The following is an 18406-nucleotide window of genomic DNA, read 5'->3' as shown; positions in this document are numbered from 1 at the left end:
GGAGTGAGAGGGAGCATGCATAATAAGGTATAGGTTCATTCTCAACAATTTCATATAAGAGTAATTCTGAAAAAGATTACAAAACGTGTATATTTAAAGAAACTGAAGACATGAAAGAAGGATTAAAAATGATAAAGAATTTTTTAAAGGAAAAACCAAGTATAGAAAAGAATCAAAATGAACTTGTAGAAATGAAAAATACCATTGCAATTAAACACTCAGTGGGCAAAAGTTGGAGCTGAGAAAATCATCCATAAATCAGCACAAAGAAACATAGATGAAAAATATGAAAGATTAATTAAAATGTGGAAACGAGAATGAGAAATTGCTACATAGATTAAATATGTGATCCAAGGAGAAAGAAAAGAAATAGGAAGAAGAATTATTTAATGAGAAAATTACTGAGAGTTTGCCAGAAATGTTGAAAGTCATAAATACCAGAAAACCATAAGTTTCAATAAAATAAATAAACTAAGAACTAAATGCATTGTAGTGAAACTGAAAAACAGTGTAGGAAAGAAGAATATCTAAAGAACAGCAACAATAACAAAAACACAGATTTCCTTCAAAGAAGCCGCCATTGTATTGAGACGATTCTTCCAGAAAATAACAATAAGGGCCAATGTAGTATTATCTTCAATGTGATTCAGCTGTCGGTGTGGAATCAATAACCCAGATATTGTCATAAAAACCGAGGACAAGGTGTAATTTCAGGCCCAAAAAATAATAACAGGCCAGGTATTTTCCATTCATACAAAATTCAGTTTCATAACAACTAAACATATTTCTGCAAAAAAGAAAGCGACCCCCAAAGGACAGTGTTACACATAAACAATGACAAGTCAATTACGAAAATTACAGGTGAATGAAATTTACAAGTAATTGAGGATCATTAAAAACATGGATCTAAAATATCACAAGAAAAAAAATACTTTCTAAAATGAGAGGGGTGTAATCAGAGGTAACATGTTCTAAGGTCCATGTGTTCTCCATAAGAAGGGTAGAAATATTGGTAAATTTTAGATTTAATTCAATTATGTGGATTGGAAAATAGACTCACTATCAAATAGAAATGGATTGTATAGCCTCATAATTAGTACAAAAGGAAAAATGAAATAAATAAAAGTTGTTAAATTTCATAGAAGAATAGAAAGACTAAGACGTAGCAAAGAAAACTCTCAATAAGTAAAAGATAGAAAATAAAATAGTAGAATTAATATGAAGTATATCAGTAAAAATGATAAATGTAAGTGAATTAAATAAAAATGATTGGTCCCGGGGCGCCTGGGTGGCTCAGTCAGTTAAGTGGCCAACTTCGGCTCAGGTCATGATCTCGCAGTCAGTGAGTTCAAGCCCCGCGTCGGGCTCTGTGCTGACAGCTCAGAGCCTGGAGCCTGTTTCAGATTCTGTGTCTCCCTCTCTCTGACTCTCCCCCGTATGCTCTGTCTCTCTCTGTCTCAAAAATAAACAAACAAACAAACAAAAAAAAGATTGGTCCCTTAAAAGGCAAGAATTCCCAAGTAGGATTTTTAAAAATCCATCATTATGCTGTTTATAAATGTCACATTCAAACATAATGAGGCAGATATGTTGAAAGCAAATGGTGGCAAAAATGTGTCAGTCAAATATCAGTCAAAACAAAACAAAACAAACAACAATAAAAAACCTGAACAGGAAGAGTAATGAAAACAAAATAGACCTTTATTAAAAACAAACAAGGAATAACAAGAACTTACGTAATCTGGCCAAAGGAACCAAACACTAGGAGGATATTTCTGAAAATGGAGGCCTCAAAAACATAGCCCATGAAAACAAAGAGCAAAAAAGGTAAAGATACAAATGTACATGGCAACTTCATTTCTGAGGACTGTATACACTTTCCAAAAAGTATTACATATGTGTACAAGGAGACATGTATAAGGTTGTTCATGTTAACAGTGTTTGCACAGAATTGGAGACAACCTAACTGTTCACAAATAGGGAAATGGATAATGGAATAATGGTGTATTTGTAAAATGGGAAACTAAATTTTGGTCAAAAATGTAAGTAACACACTAGATCTCTATATCAGTACATGTAAATCTCAATAACAATGTTGTACAAAATTATGTTCATTATGATATCTGTTTAACTTTGAAACACATACTGTGTATTGTTCATGGATACATACATAGACAAGAAAAGACCAATAGCTTCAGAATGGTTGTTACCTATGAAGAAAGAATGAATTGTATTGGGGAAGAGGGACAAACCATCAAATCCTCACTGAAACTTTTCATTGCATCTCACATCTGGACAGAAAGCATGAAGCTCTTTTATGGGCCTGCAGACTCAGAAAAATCTTACCTAATCAGAGAACTAAAGTTAAAACAAAAACCAAATTTCTTTAATCTCTGCTTTTCCTGAGATTAATCCAATTAAGCCAATGATGGGGACTCTAGCAGTAGTGAGTGAAATGCCTCAAGATACATACATTATTACATCAACTTGCCTGGGGTATCAAACTGATAGCAAATTTACCCTATCAGGGACAATCCCACTTGGTTTGAAAGCACATTAACATTGAAATCCTTAGAAGTGAATTGATTACAAACCTAATCTAACATAGTTAATTTAAAGCACATTTAAAGGATAGTGAATGTGCTTTCATTTAGTGCTTGGCTTCAGCATCCTGGCAAAAAGAGAGAGAGAGAGAGAGAGAGAGAGAGAGAGAGCGCAGAATAAAAATGATGTAATCTCTAGTTCTTAGGCAACCAGCATGTTCCAGAAGGTTTTTGCCCTTAAGCTATTCTCAGTTTATCACAGTCCACATATTCTAATCAACACAAGTCCCTTGACAAATGAGGAGGAATGAGGACTGACCTACCCTTAAAGGTTTAAAGCTATTTCCTCATCTTTGAATAAAGCCTAAGGGCTAATGGTGTGGTAGAAAACAAATGGGATACTTTCAAAGTTTAGTGTTTCAAAAATGTGTCCCAATTAAAAAAATTAATTAAATGTGGCAGTACAGTGGTTGCCTACGTTTGCTCTACAAAAGCATCAACTGGCAAACATTTCAATCAGGTACATAAACAACCAGTAATTCTCATTTAACCAATGCTAATGTAGAGCTTTAGTAGAAAATTTTCGCAAGAGGTGGATTTCCCTGCTCACTCTAACTTTGTACTTTTAATTGGTTTTGTTTTGTTTTTTACTTTAGAGACCTTTTGGACCAACTGCATGTCCTTCATAATTTTGTAGAACGCAGAAGGAGGACATCTAATACAATTTTCTGTTGACATCTCTGTCCAATACTTAGAGGTAAGAAGGCAGGGGTGGGGTGAAGGGAGGCGCTATCAGTATTCTACTGGGAAAGAGATTTGGTTATGAAGGCATTTTTTTTTTTTTAAATTTTTTTTTTTCAACGTTTATTTATTTATTTTTGGGACAGAGAGAGACAGAGCATGAACGGGGGAGGGGCAGAGAGAGAGGGAGACACAGAATCGGAAACAGGCTCCAGGCTCTGAGCCATCAGCCCAGAGCCTGACGCGGGGCTCGAACTCACGGACCGCGAGATCGTGACCTGGCTGAAGTCGGACGCCCAACCGACTGCGCCACCCAGGCGCCCCATGGTTATGAAGGCATTTTAACATTCAAAAGGTCAGTAACCACAAGCTACTGCCAAATTGATAGAGAATATCATCAACACTGTTATTACAACAGCTTATCTTTTCACGTTCACATTATGTCAATTTTCTTTATCATCAGACCACCATATTTATCAAAGAATCATTTTATTCCCTTTGACTGTTACCCCGATGAGGCATGAACTACGTTTAACTTATTTCTTATCATATCCCCTGGCATTCCATATCTGTGGAAGTAAACAGAGAAAAAAGGGAAGGATCAGTCAGTAAAGGAGAGGAAGAGGAAAGGTGTGAAGAAACACACTTGGTTCAATGATGGGCATGTTAAATTAGAAGGGCCTTATAGATATCTAAAAAAGATGATTAGTAAGTGGTTTGCAATATATGTTAGAGCTCAGGAGAGAGCTCTATAAAATTGAGGGCCATAAGAACAGAGGTGGGAGCAGAAGCATAGAAATGAAATGGTCAGCCAAGAAAACTATGGCATGAGAAGCCACAAATACAAAATCTAGCAAATATCACTGTTTAATAGATATTTATAGGACAAGGAGAATATAAGGAATGTAGGAGAAAACTAATAAATAATTGTTCCATGGAAGACATGGGAGAAAGAATGCTGTATAATTGTCATCTTGCAAAACAAAAGGCTACTCTAAGTTATTGGACCCAGGGCAGGAAAATATGGATTATGGTGGTAATGGTAAATAAATTGAAAATATGAATCTAAAAGGGAATTAAGGATGCCTTAAGAAAGAGTCTAAGAGTGGAGTCCCACAAAATGTTGTAGGCATAAGGCAATATGAGAGGAATGTGGAGGTCTTTCAGGCACAGTAATTCAGGCACATCATAAAGTTCATTCTATAAATTATGGGCTTCTCGACTTTTTGGAAGTTTCACTGTATGTAACAGGCATTTTGGCACAATAGAAATATTTCTATCTTGGGGCACCTGGGTGGCTCAGTCGGTTAAGCGGCCGACTTCGGCTCAGGTCACGATCTTACGGTCCGTGAGTTCGAGCCCCGCGTCGGGCTCTGTGCTGACAGCTCAGAGCCTGGAGCCTGTTTCAGATTCTGTGTCTCCCTCTCTCTGACCCTCCCCCATTCATGATCTGTCTCCCTCTGTCTCAAAAATAAATAAATGTTAAAAAAAAAAATTAAAAAAAAATTTAAAAAAAAGAAATATTTCTATCTTATGCTGAAGGGCAAAAGAAATTTTATGTGACTAATGATAACTCACAGATAATTAATTAATGAACAAAAGAATGATTTATGAGAATGTTATCAATATTGGTTTGTTTCAGATTATTCATAAGACTATGCTTCTACTTCTATTTAATGTATTAAATGTATGTATTTACATGTGCAGTTGTGAGAAAAATGTATATTTAATTTCTCACTACTGCTCTGTGGAGAGGTCATGTAAAATTTAAATAGCAAGTATGATTTGAAGGATTGCAGTTCTTTTCAAGATGTGTCCTCATTTTCAAGAAAATAAGTTAAAAACTACTATAAGCTTCACCTTGGTGAAGCAAATACTGAATTTAAACAATTACAATTACTAGAAGGAGCCCAACCTTTGCTGGTGTGTAGTTTACCTCATTCATATTCCTTTCCTTATTTTTCTATACATTTTTCCATAGGACCATTTTTAATTGAATAACGTTGACATGGAACATTGTATAAGTTTAAGGTGTACAGGATGGCATTCCTTCAATACATTTATATATTGTAATGATAGCTTATGTAGAGATATTTATCATATTGCATAATTGTAGTACAATATTATTACTTATATTCATTATATTGTGCATTAGATGTCTGTGGCTTATTTACTACTCATTACAGATTTGTACCCTTAAAACCATCACTCTTCTCCTCCCCTCCCAGCCCCTGGTAACAACCATTTTACTATCCTTTATAAAGGTTTAACTTTTAAGATTCCACATATAAGTGATAATTACACAGTACTTACCTTTCTCTGCTTACCTTGCTTAGCACAATGTGCTTAATTAAGGTCCATCCATGTTGTCACAAATGGAAGGTTATCTTTCCTTCTTATGGCTGAATGGAATGGAATACATTGTGTAAATGTACCACATATTTTTTATCCATTCATCCGTTGATGGGCATTTGGGTTGTTTCCACATTTTCACTTGTGAATAACGCTGCAATAAACACGAGAGTGCATATATCTCATAAAATCCCATGTTCATTTTCTTTGGGTACACCCAGAAGTGGAATTGCTGGATTGTATTCTAAATCTATTTTTAATTTTTTGAGGAAACTCCCTGTTGTTTTCAATAGTGGTTGGACCAATTTACATTCCCACCAACAATGTGTAACTGTTCCTTTTCACAACATCCTCACCGACACCAACAGGTCTCCTGTCTTCTTGATGATAACCATTCTAACAGGTGTGACATGATAGCTCATTGTGGTTTTGATTTGCATTTCCTTGATGATTTGTAATGTCGAGTATCTTTTAATGTGTCTATTGGACATTTTGATATCCTTTTGGAGGAATGTTTATTTAGTTCTCCATAAGTATAATTTTAAAGTCACTTTTGTGCTACAAAAAAGTTTTAAATAATGCAACATAGTGATTATACTCTGTTTTCCCTTTCTATCACTAATCATTAAAGCAATTACATTTTTCCTATTCAAAATGACACACTAAGTAATGATCTATGCTGTGCTTCACTATACTTGGATGTTTACATTTTGCATCCCCTCACTGAACCTGTGCTTTCACCTTCTTACCCCCACCACACAACACTTCACTACGTCATCCAGGCACCTTTCTCTCCCATCTGAAAAACACCCTTCTTTATATCTCTATTAACCAGTTGGATCTCTGGCCACAAACCTCTCATCCCTACTGCCTTCAATTAAACCTTTTTCAAACTCTTTCTGAGCTCATCCATCATGCTCTGTTGCTGTGCTTGGATGTCTCCTGAGGATACTAATCTTTCTCATGCTGTCCTCATATTTCCTTATTTTAGACCCCACATGGGACTTCTCAATTTCAAATACTACTTTCTAACAATAAAGTTACCACATTCTTCCTTTCTCTCATAGTGAATCAGTCACCAGGTAATTACCTCCTCAAAAATTGTCATCAGCTTCCTTTGTCTTTTGAGCATGATGAATTTGAAGTGAAACATCCTATAAAGATTTCTAGAAGTTAGTTGGATCCATGGGTAAGGCATTCAGAAGGGAGATTTAACCTTATAATCTTAAGGCTCTCAAAAATGGGATTGCTCTTTCCTCAGTTTTCCTAACAGCAGTTATCTTTCTGACACATCAGTTCCAATCAAACTGTGCTGTTCACTGTTTCAGAAGCATGTGTCCCCTATTTTGTCTACAATGCTTTGTTCATGCCAACCCTTACTTCTTTCCACTCCTACCTCTATTGGAGCAATCTTTATGCTTAAATGACACCCTTTGATTATCTCAATGAGTAGAGTGATTTTTCTTTCTTCAAATTTTCTCTCATTGATTGTGATGCTCTGCATAAGGAAGGAAGGAAGGAAGGAAGGAAGGAAGGAAGGAAGGAAGGAAGGAAAGAAGGAAGGAAAGAGGGAAGGAGGGACACACACACCACACAGTATGTAATGTCTTACACCATAGCTATGTGTTCACAATGTCTCTGTTGTCCTATTAGATTAAAAACTGGAAAGCAGAGACCATTTCTTTTGCACCTCTGTACCCCAAGAGGACACAGCTCTGTGATTTACCATACTAGATGCTTTCCAGTAGCTTTTTAAATCATATTTCTATTTTTTAAATGTGTATTTATTTTTGAGGGAGAGACAGAGAGACAGATTGGGGAGGGGCAGAGAGAGAGGGAGACAGAGAATCTGAAGCAGGCTCTAGGCTCTGAGTTGACAGCACAGAGCCCAATGTGGGGTTCGAATTCACAGACTGTGAGAGCATGACCTGAGCCAAGTTGATTTCTTAACTAGCTGAGCCAACCAGGCACCTCTAAATCATATTTCTAAACATGGAAAAATTAACAGGTCAAAAGGTCATAGTACTTTTTCTTCAAAATACATTTATTTTATTGATGAATCATCAATAAATGTATTTATTATGTATTCAGCATCTACTTCTAGCCAATAATGTCTTGTGTTGGAGATATAAAGTTGAAGGAGGCAATATGAAGTGGATTGTGATGGAAGTGCTTTCAGAGTTCTGGGTCTTTCCAGAAGGGGTATGCATATAAATCACACTGAAAATATAGGTGACTTTCTGGGGTGCCTGGGTGGCTCAGTTGGTTAAGCATCTAACTTCAGCTCAGGTTATGATCTCACAGTCTGTGAGTTCGAGCCTCGTGTCAGGCTCTGTGCTGACAGCTCAGAGCCTGGAGCCTGCTTCAGATTCTGTGTCTCCCTCTCTGTCTCTTCCCCGCTTGTGCTCTGTCTCTCTGTCTCACTCTCAAAAATAAATAAACATTAAATCTTTTTTAAAAGATTGTAGGTGACCTTCCAAAAGAAGCTGAGGTATGGAAAGCATAGTATACACTCAGAATTGGTAGAAGAATTCATATACACAGTGGAAAGTATACCGTTTGCTCATTTATTATATTTCTAATAATTTAACTCAACTAAACTGATAATATTAACTTTGTATTTTTACTTCCTTAGAAGAATCTCACTATTTTTTTCTTTAAATTAACAGGAAGTCTTTCTGTTAGCTTTCATTAATGTTGGCAACTTTTTAAAACACATTTTTACTCCTCACAGTAGCTATTTCTAAAGTAAAGAAAATGCTAAGAACACTTGAGTTATATTTCTGTTAAAGCTACTCACACAAGGGCAACTAAAAATTGACATAGCCGGGGCGCCTGGGTGGCTCAGTCAGTTAAGCGTCTGACTTCGGCTCAGGTCATGATCTCGCGGTCCGTGGGTTCAAGCCCCGCGTCAGGCTCTGTGCTGACAGCTCAGAGCCTGGAGCCTGTTTCAGATTCTGTGTCTCCTTCTTTCTCTGACCCTCCCCTGTTCATGCTCTGTCTCTCTCTGTCTCAAAAATAAATAAATGTTAAAAAATTTTAAAAAAATAAAATAAAAATTGACATAGCCAATATAAGATTAATGTACATTAATGTACCAAATTTTGTCTTTTATCTGCCTTTTTTATTTACTATTAATTTTTTATGTTTTATTTTTATTTTTTGTTTTTGAGAGACAAAGAGTGCAAGCATGGGAGGGCCAGAGAGAGGAGAGAGAGAAATCCCAAGCAGTTCTCCACACCATCAGCACAGACCTCTAGGCAGGGCTTGAACACACGACCCTTGAGATGATCCAGGAGATCATGATTTGTGAGATAGTAACCTGAGCTGACTCAAGAGATAGTAACCTGAGCTGACTCAAGCTGACACTCAACCAACTGAGCCACGTAGACACCCCACCTAATTGCCTTCCAAAATCAGAGCAGTAGAATGCATGCATATTCCTAAAATTGGGATTAAATAATTTTTAATATGTGTTGCAACTTTTCTGACAAACATGAAGTTTATGGTTTAGTCCAAAAAAAACTTCTTAACGGAGTCCCCAAAATGGTTCTGATAAAAAACTTGTTTATATGCTACATGAGAAAAATGTCGCTTTAAAAACACTTTAGTGTTTTCTTCCATTTGTGAATCATTCTAGAATTAAATCCTGAATCTCTATGCACTTAAGTAAACGTTCAGTGTTGACAACATGAAGTCCAGGTGTCATTATCCCAAATACTGGATGAGAAAACTAAGATTCAGAAAGTTCATTGACTCCCGCAAGTTCACAAAGCTAATAAATCATTGAGCTGATACAGAAACGATGTCTTTAATTGCATATGTCAACTTCTAAGATCCTTGCTCTCCTGTTACAAACCTTACACTAAAATACTTTCCAAAATTCCATATTGCTTTTGAAAAAAGATCAATAAGCTTCACCTAATGCAAATACACAGTTGTTCTCACTATTCAGCAAGCTCAAGCCTCTTCCAGCTGAGTTCCTTTCTGGTCACCCATTTATTCTAAGGGTCTGTATGTATAGTATGACCCACGGGATAAGGTTCAGGCTATAGAGGTAGGCTGGACAATAGAAGAGCTAACAGAACCTGTTCAAGATAATAATGTTGAACAGTTAAAGTCTTCAGGATTCTTATAGAGGTAGAAATAGAGCATTTAGCACAGAACTGTAATCAATGTAATTTTAATATGGTTAATATTCAGAGTAGCAATAAGGTTAAAAGAAAAGAAATAGGAATAAGGCCAGTGGATTTTTCTTCTGAATAATCTGTGCCTGGTAAGTAGGATGTATTTACTTAGAATGTATGTTTATATGGAAGAGTTTGAGGGATGGCTTATTTGGATTATGTATGGAGGGGCATAGAGGGCCATACGATTAGTGAACTTACTTATTTATAAAACTGAAATGAATTGTCAGCTGTGTAAGCTAATCCTAGATATCCTTTGTAGGCTCTATAACCTAACAACTATTTTATTCGTATAACTATCTGCTGAGCATGACTACATAAAAAGACAAATGCAAGAAACTGATAGATACAAATTTGTATTGACAAATTAATTGGGTTGACAATTCAATGAGGAGGACCTTACAATAATAAACAGGGGAAATAAAGGTAAGCCCAAATAGCCATAAGATAGGACCATTAAAGTACACATGACTGACAAAATCTGAAATTCTTTTAATGGTTATTAGGAGAGAGCACAGGCTAGAGCAGCCCCTTTTAGCTACAAAAGGTGACATTGGTTCTGGGCCTTGAGGTAGCTATAGGATGATAAGACACTGATATGTAAGATAAAAGGCAAAGAGTTGGATTTTAAAATGTGTAAACTATATAAGTGGGTGTGAACAGATGAACTTGGTTGGATTCCTAAGAATGCACTGAAAGATAAGACTGAAAATACATTGTGGGAGCTATATTTGAAGGTCCTTGAGGACCACATTAAGGCATTTGGCCTGGATTTAGTAAGCATGGGGATCGGGATTTGGGGGGGAAAGGAAAGCATGATTATAGTTAGAGCTTAAGAGTGATTTGTCAGCAGAAATGGAAATTATATTGGAACAGAAGCAGTGCTAAAAGTAGGGAAAATATCTAGGCAGCCATTACCAAACAGAAGATAACAAGCAATAGACCAGAGCTTTACTTCTGAACTCCTGCACCTTCAGCAAATCTCTTCCTAGTAGCTCTTATTTCTAAAAAAAAGTAACATCTGGATATAGCATAGCTACCATTTACCACACAGGTTTTCACCTGTAAGTGTATATAGGGATCACTGGGGGATCTTTTGAACAAGGCATGTTGAGGATCAGACCATCAGAAATTTGAATTAATATTCTAGAATAAGACTCATGAAGGTTTCAAAAACTCCCCAAACAATTTTGATGTAGGAGGCAGTGGGGTTGGATCTAAAAAATTCTGCTTTAAAGAGTACAGGATTAAAAAAAAAAAAAAAATTCTTCTATTGCATCCTCCCAATAGGAAGCCTGACAACCAATTGCAAACAGTTCTCAATTATGTAACCTCTGATCTCTATTTATAAGGAAAGTGGAAGTTAATTATAATAGTAACAAGTTATCAGCCCAACCATTGCTTATAATAAGCCAGTAAGAAAATATTCATAAATTGCAGAGTTTTGGCATTTTATAAAACACACTGCTCTTAAGAAAGAATCTCCTTGTTTGCAGTGGAAAAATCAATTTTTCTGTCATTTTTCTCTTTCTCTTTCTTCTCAGGAACACACAGAAAAATGTAAAGATGTACGACTTATAAATGGATAGTGTATACTTGTCACCAAAACTAATGAATGCATTTTAAATTTCATTTTCAAACAGTACTAGCAGGAAATGCCCCTGGTACTTCACTGCATCATGACCGACCTCACATAGTTCGCCAAAAACACGTGTAGTAGACACCATCTACTCGGGCAGGATCCCCCATTCTCTCAGCTTCTGTGTGCTTTGCTTCCTTCATCCTACATCCTCAATTTTTGTTTGGAGGAATGTCCTTGAGCTATTAAAGCTGCTCTGCTCACAAGTGAGGGGAGACACAGGTACCTGGGAATTTAAGTGCATCCAGGATAGCTCTTAACCAAAGATAGCTGGTATGCAGTTACAAAGCCCAGCTCCCTCTAATGAACTTGGGACAAATTCTGAGGTCTAATCTACATTCCAGAGCTTCCCTGAAGAATCAGGCTGAGACTAGTACTTTGCCTGCAACCTCACTTTTGGCTTCTTCCCATCTTGCATCTTGCTTTCCCCAATCCCATGTGGGTTTCTCCTGGGAGTACTGCCTTAACAAATAGCTTGTTCGGGAGCCTGGGTGGCTTAGTTAGTTAAGCGTCTGACTTCAACTCAGGTCATGATTTCACAGTTTGTGTGTTCAAGTCCCACATCAGGCTCTGTGCTGATAGCCCAGAGCCTGGAGCCTGCTTCAGATTCTGTGTCTCCCTCTCTCTCTCTGCCCGTCCCCCCCCCTCCTCTCTCTCTCTGCCCATCCCCGGCTTACACTCTGTCTCTCTGTCTCTCAAAAATAAATAAACATTAAAAAAAATAATAATAGCTTGTAACTGATTCCTTATCTAGGCCTGTGAGTCTAGGAAACCCAGGCTAAGACACAATGTTTATGATCCCTCTAGTAGAAAAACAATGAATAAAAAGACAAGCCTATCAACATTTTGGTGTTTTGCTGTAAACAAGGAAGTCTTAGTCAGAAAGTGTCTCTGATCCTATATTGAAGAGCAAAGATTTATCAGTGAAGTTAAAATAGGAAGGTATGTTATTCTACCCAACCTACCCAACTCCAGAGTTGTTTTACCAGATACCAATTTTCCCTTATTTGCTTCTGCAGTTTAATAGTAAAGACAGATTTAGGAGTGCCTGGGTGGCTCAATCGGGTAAACATTCTACTCTCAGTTTCAGCTCAGGTCATAATCTCATGGTATTGTGAGTTCCAGCCCAACATCAGGCTCTGTGCTGACAGTGCAGAACCTGCTTGGGATTCTCTGTCTCCATCTCTCTCTGCCCCTCCCCGACTCGTGCTGTCTTTATCTCTCTAAAAATATATAAATAAATTTTTAAAAAATATATTAAAGACAGATTTGGTAAAATCACATTTTGCCAAGTAAAACCAAAAATACCTTAATATTTTATTGTTTGTCAGGCTCATCATTTATCTATCCCGGAGTAATCACAATTGAGTACAGGAACACATTTTGAAAGGGAGGTAGTCAGAAGCGTCAGATAATGTTTGCAATTTTGTCTGCAACCTGTCTTTTTATTTAACACTGAATGAACTTAAAGTCTTCAGAGATGTCTCATCAAAGCTTGATAGAAGACTGTTGGTTTAACTTTTGATGGTACCATTTTTAGTAATTTTAGAAATCAATATACACAAATAAAGACTTGTCCATAGTATAAATAGCATTTATCAAGAAAATTGTGTCATCACACAATTGTAAATTCTAGAAATACCTATGCAGATCTTTTTGAAAATATGCAGTCTTTCAGAATATGCTCAAATTTTCACTTAAGTCTTCTCTCAAATACAATCACTTTCCTAACTCTACCCGTTGGTCTCATTCTGGTTAAGCCCGGAATTGATCCCTTACAAAAATATCTCAGAGCCTTAGACCTATTGACCTGCCTATGTTTTCTTTTTTTTTTTTTTTCTTTACACTTTACCATTTCTTTCTACTTCCTATGGATGTTTCTTGGTTGCTTACCTTCCAGACCTTAATTGTCATCCTGTGATGTAACTTTGTTGTTAATACCTACTTGGATAATTTGCTAACATTACCCGAGTATATATCCAATTAAGGACTCCAGAAGCCACCCCTAGTATAAGATTAGAGCTTTATTCTCTCTAGTGCTATATTTGATAATCCTGGCAATATTTTCCATAACAAATTCACAATCAGACTTAGTTCCATTGCTTACAGCTCAAACCAGATCTCAAACTGAGATCCGTGGAATGCTAGTAGTACTTGAGCAAGTTAGAGGCAATGTGTGAAAAGGAAAATTGATCCCAATATAAAATAAATTTGAGGGCTGCTGGTGGCTCAGGTGGTTAAGAGTCTGACTCTTGGTTTTGGCTCAGGTCATAATCTTTCAGTTTGTGAGTTCAAGCCTTGTGTGGGGCTCTACACAGTGGGGACCCTGCTTGGGCTTATCTCTCTCCCTCTCTGCCCTTCCCTGGCTCATATGTACTCTTTCTCTCTCTCTCCAAATAAATAAATAAATAAATAATAAAAATAAAATAAAATAAAACAAAATGCATTTGAAAAATGTTAGTTCAAACAAAGTAAAACAGACTTTTAGAGGCAGGGTATTTCAAACACTGACTATAGTAATGTTCATTGCAAATCTTCAATAAAGAGATAGCATAAGCCTTACTTATATATTCTATTCAATAATCAAGCCCTTTCCTTATCCTTGACATCTTTATTGAGGTATAGTTGACCCAATAAAATGTACGTATGTATAGAACCATAAAATGATTGACATAATCAATTTGATGAAACTATCCATTATCCCCCAAAGTTCTTTGTATTTGTTATAATCCATTCCTCCCATCTCTGTAGCTGCCATGTCTCCAGGCAACCACCAATCTTTCTGGTATGTTTTATGTGGCATCCTAAAGGAAAGTGAATAGGAAATGGAAAATACATTTCCCTTTTAAGCTCTTGAAGGAGGTGGAGGAACTCTTTCAGAATGTAAAACGTATCTAGAAGTAAAAAAAAAAAAAAAAAAATAGGAAAGATGATGCTTTACATAGAACACAAAGAAAAAACATTACATGTACAAATAATTAAAAATTCAGATAAAATATGCAAAGGTAGCAGAATGTAAGAAATTATAAAATTGCAACAGAAAAATATTTTCTGACTTAAAAGTGGATCTTGAGAGTAACTATTAAATATATTTATTGAACACCAGTTATACAAAAATTTCCCACCGAGAAATAACTAACACGGGTTTTGAATTACATAATAAAGTATAAACCCTACCAAACCCCAAGCAGGAAATAGACTTTGAAAACTTAGAAAACAAAATAAAATAAAAAATAAATAAAAGTAAGTAAACCTTATCTTCTGCAACAGAATTCTATAGCGATTTGAATAATCCTTCATATATGAAGTAAATAAAAATATTTACACATATATCTTTAGGGAAAATAAAAAATACTTCCTGACTTGAAAAAATATAATGCAATTAAGAGTTAAAAAAAGAAAATTCATAAGGTAAACATCAAAAGAAGTTTAGAATTATCTTAACACAAATAATTCATATAGATATCATAGGAGTCCTTCTGGAGCTCCAATAATCCACAAAGTTGTCCCTTGATGGTATTTCCTAGATTATGCTAGTGTTATTCACTCTCTTCATTCTTTTTTCTTTGTTTTCCTCTGACTGAATAATTTCAAAGTTCCTGTCTTCTATCTCACAGATTCTTTCTTCTTTTTGATTTATTGATGCTCTGTTTTATGTTTTTTGTTTTTTCAATGTAATTCATTATCTTCTTTGGCTCTACAGTTTCTCTTTGATTCTTTTTCATGATTTTTATCTGTTAAATTTCTCATTTTGTTCATACATCATTTTCCTGATTTTATTGAATTGCCTTTCTGTATTTTCTTGTAGCTCACTGATTTCCTTAAAACAGTTATTTTGAATTATTTGTGAGGTATTTACCTCATAAATAAATAAATAAATAAATAAATAAATAAATAAATAAATCTTTCCCTATATTTGAGTAGTTTTCAGCCATTGTGTCTTAAATTTTTTTTTCTGTTCCTATCTCCTTCTTTTTTTAAGGATAAAATGGCTGAAAACACTCAAATATTAGGAAATGTTTGGATATCCAAATTCATGAAACTCACAGGTAATCAAGTAAAATTAATTAAAAAGATTCTCTCCAAGACATGTTATAATGCAACTGTCAAAAGTTAAAGGCAAAGAAAGAATCTGAAGAGAATCAAGAGAAGAAAAGCTTGTAACTTACAAAAGAACACCCATAAGGCTATCAGAAGATTTCTCAGCAGAAATCTTATAAGTCGGGAGGGTAGGGCAATACATTCAGTGATTAAAGAGAAAAGAAATAGCTGACCAAGAATACTTTATCCAACAAAGCTGTCCTTCAGAAATGAAAAAGAGATAAAGAATTTCCTAAACAAAAGCTGAGAAGATAATGGCATTTTTTTCACTGTAATAGAAAACAGAATCTTAAAATTTGTGTGGAATCACAAAGACCCATAATAGCTAAAGCAATTCTGAGAAAAATAAGAAAACTGGAGGCATCACGCTAGCTATAGTAATGAAAAGAGTATAATATTTACATTAAAATAGACACACAGACCAATGAAATAGAACCAATAGCTCAGAAACAAATGCTTGCATATACAGTTAATTAAAATTTGACAAAGGGACCAAAAATCTTCAGTGGGGAAAGGATAGTTCTCTCCAATAAATTGTGTTGGGAAAACTAGACAATCACAGGCAGAGGAATGAAGTTGGACCCATACCTTACCCCACTTACAAAAATTAACTTGAAGTGGATTAAAGACTTAAACATAAGATCTGAAACTGAAATTCTAGAAGAAAACATAGGAAATAAGTTCCTTGACATTGATCTTGGCAACAACCTTTTGGATATGACACTAAAAGCACAAGCAGCAAAAGCAAAAATTAGTAAATGGCACTACATCATACAAAAAAGCTTCTACATAGTAAAAGTCACAATCAACAAAAAGAAGAGTCAGTGTATAGAATGGGAAAAAATATTTACAAATCACATATCCGATAAGGGGTTTTAATATCCAAAATATATATATATATATATATATATATATATATATATATATATATATATAATATATATAAACCTCATACAACTCAATAGCAAAACTGCAAATAATTTGATTCAAAAAAAAAATGGGCAGAGAATCTGAATACAAATTTTTCCAAAAGAATACTTCCAAATGGTGACATGTACATTAAAAGGTGCTCAAAATCACTAATCATCGGGGAAATGCAAATCAAAGCCACAATGTGATATCACCTCATACCTGCTAGAATGCCCATCATTAAGAAGACAAAGGATAACAAGTATAGGAGAGGATACGGAGAAAAGGGAACCATTGTGCACTGTTGTTGTGAATGTAACTTAGACTTCCCTATGGAAAATAGTACGGAGGTTCATCAAAAAATCAAAAATAAAACCACCATATGATTGATTCAGCAATCCCACTTTTGGGTATATATCCGAAGGATATAAAAACAGGATATCAAGGCATAAGGATACATTGTGACCCTGCTTGAGCCCACAATTCATCCTTAATCTGCATGGATCAGGGAATGAATTTATGGAGGCGGTTTGTTGGGTAGAATGGGGAAAACGAGAAAACTCACATAAGCCAGGTGGCCAGGTAGAGAGGGGGACTCTGCGCTTTATCTGTCTTTGGACTGCCAACGCATACGTAAGAAGACAGTTTCTAAAACAGGAATAAACTCTCTGTTCCAAAACTCTCTCTCTCTGCCCAAAGCCAAACACTCTCCAGAAAATTTAATACTTAACATAAAAAAGAAATTTTACAATGTATCCAAATAATTAGATTTATATCCAAAACTAAGGAATTGATCAGTAATAACAATGTTGAATAAGGACTCAACTCTCTCACAGTGCCAACATATGCAGACCTTTCCATATAAGGGCAAGGAAGAAAAGGGGAAAAAATCAGTAATATAAAAACACTCAGCATGGGAAAGAATAGGATAAAATGAGAATTGAGAGCAAATAATGCTTTATAAAAACAGTCATTATAAGAAAAAGAAAAGAATTCTTTTGGGAAAAATTAGAAAGCATGTTGCATCTGTAAATCTAGAACTGGCTCTTATAAAAATGGGGCAATAACAAAACGAGGGAGTTCTTGGAGATGCAAATCATATTGCAAGGCTGTTATTTTGTTTTTAAAGAAGTGAATAATAGATTGAATTAGCCAGAATAGAAAATTATTACATCAAAAGAGAATCCCAGGAAATTCTCTGAACTTAGAAGAATAATTAAAGGCGAACAGATGGAAGTTAGGAATTAAATAAAAGAGATGGGGAGAGCTAATTCGGGAAATCTTATATATAAGAGTCCATATGGGGTAAATACGAAAAAAAAACCAGAAGAAATAAAGAAAAATATGTTTTAAAAAATTCCCAGTATAAGAGACTCAAATTTATATGTAGAAACACCTCACTAAGTACCTGGAAAATAAGTCATAGCCTTGTAACATTTCAAATTAAAGGGTGAGAAAAATTAGTGTACAATCTTCCAGACAAAAAAATTAGGTTGTTTTTGAAGAGAAAATACTTCAAGACTAATTATCTACAAAAGTAAATGCTAGAAGACATGGGACAATTTCAAGTTTCTACGGACTTAGAAAGTGTGTCACTCACAGTCTTTCTAATGAAGAAAATATGTGTAAGAAAATAATTATATTTTCATGTCTTTGATTAATACTTCATCTGCTTGTGGCCCAACTGGACCTTCTCTTCTGTGAAGTGTCTGGACAAAACTCTTCCCAATACTATTAGATTTTTGCCTTTTTCTTATACAGATTCACTGAAGTTCATATATTCTGAAAATGTTTTGTATGTGTCGCGAATATGGTATGACTTTACACTGCTTTTGTTGTATGCTTTGATATATAGAAATTATTTTTGGGGGGAATTGTTTTAACTTGATTTCAGTAATTCTTTTCCTCATGAATTTTTGTTTTGTTTTGTTGCC

The 18406-nt window shown here is 35.3% G+C and overlaps 1 long non-coding RNA gene across 1 annotated transcript in view; it reads left to right on the top strand.

The window, feature by feature from the left end:
* LOC132665883 (uncharacterized) overlaps nucleotides 1–18406 on the top strand; it is a 91950-nt gene that overhangs the window by 24353 nt on the left and 49191 nt on the right. The window contains exon 3 of the long non-coding RNA XR_013551456.2: nucleotides 3200–3300. This is a non-coding gene — a long non-coding RNA (uncharacterized LOC132665883). The remainder of the gene's footprint in view (nucleotides 1–3199; nucleotides 3301–18406) is intronic.

Source organism: Panthera onca, chromosome D3, assembly GCF_046562875.1.
Source record: "Panthera onca isolate mPanOnc1 chromosome D3, mPanOnc1 haplotype 2, whole genome shotgun sequence".
Classification (NCBI taxonomy): Eukaryota; Metazoa; Chordata; class Mammalia; order Carnivora; family Felidae; genus Panthera; species Panthera onca.
This window is presented reverse-complemented; position numbering and strand designations above follow the sequence as displayed.